This window comes from Cinclus cinclus, chromosome 2, assembly GCF_963662255.1.
Source record: "Cinclus cinclus chromosome 2, bCinCin1.1, whole genome shotgun sequence".
In the NCBI taxonomy this organism is placed as follows: Eukaryota; Metazoa; Chordata; class Aves; order Passeriformes; family Cinclidae; genus Cinclus; species Cinclus cinclus.
Genome location: NC_085047.1, coordinates 6,547,003 through 6,553,002, shown reverse-complemented (window position 1 = coordinate 6,553,002; position 6,000 = coordinate 6,547,003).

Genomic DNA, 6,000 nt, shown 5'->3' with positions numbered 1-6,000 from the left:
GGTGTATCAGGAGAAAAAGGATTTATTTTAATTGATGAAGAAACAATTCTACATAACTGTAAGTTTTTCAGGGTAGATTTTTTTTTCTTCTTTTTGTGTAGTTTCCCTTTTCATTTAAAAAGCCTATCATTGGAAATCCTTTGGTTTCATTACTTAATTTCCTTCAGAAGTAATAGCTGTTTTCATTTGTTTTGGGGAGAAGTATTTATTTTGTTTATTCGTCATTGATTTCTGGAAATGTAAAGTGTGTCAGTTAATGCTTTCCAAATAGAGCCTCAGAAATGAAGGGAGAATATCAATCCCTGCATTAATGTCCATTTGCATTTCAGGAATTTGCAAGTGTGTAACACTAATGAGCTAATAATTCAGTGTTCTTTTCAGATAATTTTATGTACAGAAATGAATAGAATGAATGGGCTTCCCTACAGTGGTTGGGCTTCTCTTACAGAATTTAATTTTTGTAATGATTATGATAATGGACTACCCATCACAATCCAACAATAAATATTCCCCAGAAGGCAGAGTATAAAAATGCTTTTCCCAAGCAGACAAAGTAGAATCCCCCTGATCTTTAAAGGGCTTTTCCTCTCTTCAAAAGCCCAGGAGGAAAAGTGGGCCTTGGAGCTCTGTGGAGCTAAGTTCCTGGGGTTTGGGAGGACACCAGCAGTGAGCAAGGTCAGTATTTCTCCCTAATATCTGATCTAAACCTACTCTCTTTCAACCTGAAGCCATTCTTCCTTGTCCTGTCTCTACATGTTCTTGTGAATAGTCTTCCTTTATTCAGCTAACATCTTGATCTGATCTAAATGTCCTCCAAAATATATCCAGTCATTCGTGTAGGTTAGTGACAATCATTTTAATAACTTCACATTTTTAAAAATAAGTTCTTTCTTTATTGCTTCTGTGAAGAGCAAAGTGTTATTTCCTGTGATAATTACAGTAAATAAGATGTCGTATCAGTCATTTTGGCTGTAAAGCTGTCAGTCTTACCTGAAAAATATTAACATATTTCCCAAAACACGTGATTTTGGTTGAGCTCTTGAAGTACAGTTTTCAAGCCCTTTGGCTGTTTTTAAAATGCAGATTGAACACGAACAGCTGTGAGAGGTATTCTTGATCACCAAGACCGACCTCTATAGGTATCACGTATTTCTTCCTCTGTCTTCATTCTTCTGAAAAGCTGTGGACGTTTGTTTGTTTGTGGATTTGTTGGGTTTTGTTTGGTGTTGGTTTGTTGATTTGGTTTTGGATTGTCCTCATCCTCAGCTGGTTATTTCATTAGGGAAACTCTGAACCCTTCCCTTACAATTGACAGGTATACTCCTCTATTAAAGAAGCAGCATATTCACATAACATTTTTTTTTTTTTGGTCAAGATTATCTTTAATTATAAACATCTTCTCACATGTAATTATTTTACCTCTGTGAATAATACACAAAACTATATATTTTTTTCCTAGTCTTCATTTTGGTAGACCGATATTTTTCAGTCTCTCCTCTTTCCAGGATGATATTTTTTTCAGTGTGTCATGGTGTGAATTGGCTGCTGTTGTTCTCAGCTAATGAAATTCTAGGGTATAGCTGAAGTTTCAGTTTTTAATCCCCAAGTTCATGGGGACTTTTTCTCATTTCTGTTACTGCAGTCCTAAAGGTTGTGCAGCACTTTCTGTGACATGTCTCAGCCCTCTTCTGTATGAATGATACTTTTAGATTTCACCTCTTGCTGGTCATTTGCAGTGAACAAATTCACTTATCCTTCCCAGTCTACACAAGGTGACTTGGTGGTGGATTTGTTAACTGGGTTTTTTTGGTCAAGACACTGATATTTACCAAGTGAAATACCACTAAGTGGTGATAAAAAGGCAAATAGTGAGATTTTAAAAATATATAAAAATCTAATATCACATAAATTACACCTGTACTACACAGATAATAATTTTCTTATTGGTGTATTTTTTTTTTCATTTTTCTTACCATAATTTCCTGCTTGTCATTTTTTCATTAACATTGCAGTCATGTTGTTTCTTCCTCTGTATCCAGAATTGTATTTGGCCTAGCTGTGTATTCTTAAAAGACCTCATTGGACATTTCCTGGTTTTTGCACCATTTTGCATTTAATTCCTGGAGTGTCTTAGGTCTATCTTCTAGAGCATTCTAATCTGCTACAGATATTGTAAATCTTATTCCATAATTCTTGTTTGCTTGTTGGTTACACTTTCTAGCTTATCAGTACCTCATTGATGGACTTTAAAATTATTTTATTTTCTTTTTTTTTCCTTCTGTATTCATGGCATGATTTTATATTCCACTCAGTGCCACTCTTGCTGCTCAAGAGGCACAGCTTGTTACTCTGTCAGCAGCTTGGTGTAGTGTCATAGGGAGCTCAACATCTGTTCCAGTGACCAGCATAGATTAACATTTTCCATGTCAGGTTATTTACTTGGCTTGTCAGAGTGCAAGATTATGGCTGAAGGGGTATATCGACTTGAAAACATAAGTTTTTGAATTTATGGAACAAAGTTGCAAAAGTATAAAGCATAATATAGTTTTGAGTTACAGTATAAATGTAACAGAGTCTTTCTGCCTCCCTCACTGGCAATAAAGGAATCTGTAATGATCTTGACATATGGTTTCATCTGATTAGACTGGCTTTAAGATGCTTTATCCATGCTTGGGCCAGAAAAGAGGCCTTTTGATGTCTTAGAATTTCACTACTTGGATGTTTCTTTTCTAATATTGCAAGTTACTACATAGGAAAACCGATACTGTATTTTCCTGGTGGTTTTTTTTGTTTGTTTTGGTTTGTTTTTTTTTTGGTTTTTTTTTTTTTTTTTTTTTTTTTTTTTTTTTTTTTTTTTTGTGAGGAAGGGTTGTCCCAACCATTTCCCTGGATTCTGGTCAAAGCCTGTTACAGACAAGAAAGACAAAACAATAGTTTGATATACTTGGGGCTTGTGCAAAGGGTGATGGCAGAAAGGAGCTCCACGGAGGAGGAAGATGGCACTGAATTAAGTCGGAAAGGATTTTGAATTAAATTATTGCATAAATTTAACATATCAGTTAAATTAAACCATATTTCTAGTGCCCAGCTTCCATAGTGATTTGAGTTGCAGAATTTTCTCTGGTAAGACATCCCCTGGCCTGCCTCTGCCAAGGAATTTTTGTGGGCTTTTTATTTTTTTTTCCATTTTCAGTGTTCTGTCACTTGTGTCATTCAAGTACTAAGGCCTTGTGGCTAAAGAGCTCTCTGTAATGGAAACTTGTTGGGTGTTGATGGCAAATTATTTTACAAACACGTTGTTTCCCTGTTTCTCTCTGCTTTATTTCCTTGGCTGTGTGATGTGAGCTTCTATTAGACACAAATTGTGTATCCTGGGGTGGCATAATAGAAAAACACAAACCACCAGTCAGTCTGGAATGTTTTGCAGCCTTAAGATGCTCATGGGAGAAGTGGGGTTTGTTAGAGGAAGAACTGCTGTGCTGGAGGAGAGATCTGGGCTGGTGACAGGAGGATGCCAAGGACAGACAAGGCTTCTCAGCTAGTGGCTTGCCATTGAAATTAGCCATTTAGATTTAAAACCTGTTGAGCTTTGTGTTTCAGCCATTCCCTTATCTACAGCATGGCAGTGATTAGGCTTTGTATGGCTTTGGATGCATTACAGTGTGAAGTCAGATTGTAGCATGGAAGTTCACTGAAATAGGTTTGCTTTCTCTCTAAATCTGTGTGGAACTAAGCAGATTTTTTTTTTCTTTTTACATCTTGAACTCTATGAACCTCCAAAATGCACAGATGCTGCCTGAGATGCATTTAGATTCATTCTTGAACAGAAGAGACTGGCAGCTGAGACATACTTGGGCAGCCTAGGAAGCCTAGAAAATTGAGATGAAATAGCTGAAGAGAAGCAGTACCTCCAACTTATTTTATTTTCCATTGATTTAAATTTTCTATCAAAAAGTAATGATCACAGTGTTTTCTAGTGGGGATTGACATCTATTTTTCTAAGAATAAAGGGCAAAAATGACATTTGGATTCCAGAAGAAATGTCATTTAGCTGTGTCAAAGAAAGTATCTGGGACTCTAATGACCTACTTTCCTGTTAAGTCTCTAGGACATTGCTGAAGTTAGGAGCATGGGGAAAATACATTTCATCTTCAAAGACTTCAAGATGAAGTTTATAACTTTCTTACAGAGAAAAAAAAAAAAAAAATCCTCTCTCCTGAATTGAGACACATAAGTTTCAGCCCAAGATGGATATTTTTTATTTTTTTTTCCCTGAAGATTTGAAAATTCAACTGCCTGCTTTAAATGAGAAGGTAGAAAAAATACACTGTGATAAATCAGTGTATTCAGTTTCAAAAGAAGGTGAAAATTATATACTTTTCCTTCTCTATAGGTCTAAATAAATAGAAAAGGCTTTGGATAACACGAAGAGTGAAAAATACTTTCATATATCCGTGGGTCCTAAGGGTACTGACAGATGAAGCAGCTAAGTCATTATATTTTAGAAGTTGTGGCAAGGTGGTGAAGTTCCCACTGGCTAAAAAAAAAAAAAAAAAATAAAAAAAAGAAGAGGAAATATAACCCTCATTTTTAGAAAAAAAAAAGACCTATTAGGCTTTAATCTAAAAGAGGGTGGTTTTAGATTAGATTTCAGGAGGAAAATCTTTACTGTCAGAGAGAAGTTGTGGATGTTCTGTCCCTGGAAGTGCTCAAGCCCGGGCAGGGATTTGAGCAGTCTGACCTGGTGGAAGGCGTCCTGCCTGTGGCAGGGTTGTTGGGACAAGATGATCCTTAAGGTCCTTTGCAAGCCAAAACATTCTGTGGTATGATTCTGTATTTTAATAGGAATCAGAAGCTTTATTGAGTACTTGGGGGAAATGACACATTCTATTTTCCTGACATATCATGTTAAGGCAGGTTGAGTATCAGGTGTATTTCACCTTATTTTTAGCTGAATCTGATAGCTTCCCCACAGACTTTCATCCCTCTGTCTTAGGAAATAATCAAGTGCTCACAACCCCGAGTCCCCACGTGTGTCAGGTAACCAAGCAGGCTCACAATGACTCTGCATGTGGGGGTTTCAGGTTGGTTTCCCATTCTTCTGGAACGAGCCCGGTGACAGACTGCTGTCTCCTTATGTGCTTCCAGTTTGGATGGGAAAAGCTGTGCTTGGTTTTGATTGTGCCTACTAAAAATCCCTGCTCTCATTCCTGTTTGTGGAGTTCAGTAAGGCAACCCGAGAGAGATGCTAAGTTAGGTGTTGAATCAGAAATAGTGCAGCTAGGGCGTAGCTGTGCATCAAAAGCAGTCTAGACACATGGATAGAAGTGGAGCAGATGGCTTCTGCATCTCACTGCCTTGGAGCTGGGAAGAGCTGTTGCATTGTGCCACACAGATATTCCCCACACTTCACTACTATTTCAGATTCTTTGGAGCCTTTGCTAAAAATGAACCTGCACTGAAACCATCCTTACTTTGAAAGGAGCAAAAGTTCCTCTTCGTGATGGAGGAAATATCCAAATTGACATACCTTGCTGGATCTTGAATTTTCAAATGCCTTTTTTTGTTCATGAAGTTTAGGGCATCACTGCAATCAATATTTCAAAGCTTTATGTAGCTGCATCACTTGAGAAAGGGATATGTGGAGAGGGGAGGCAGATGAGAAGAAAAAAAAAGTGGAAGGAGGTGGAGAAGATTATAATTTTATCTGACTTTTTCAGTATATTCATTTTTGTGTTAGTGGCAGTTACTCTTCACAAAATATTGGACCTGAGTAAAAGGAAAAAGGAAAAAAGGTAATAGTTTTGTCTCCCACTTATTGAGTGGCTCTCCAGCCCTCCTGTACAGGAACTCCAGCACCTTAGCATAGTTGTGTTGGAGCTTCCTGCATAATTCATCATAAAAGAACATGAAGCATTCAGCAGTCAGCGCTCATTCAGAGATGTTCTGCATTACTAGCAGCACTGGTAAATATGCCTGCTCCATGCATAATTTACGGTT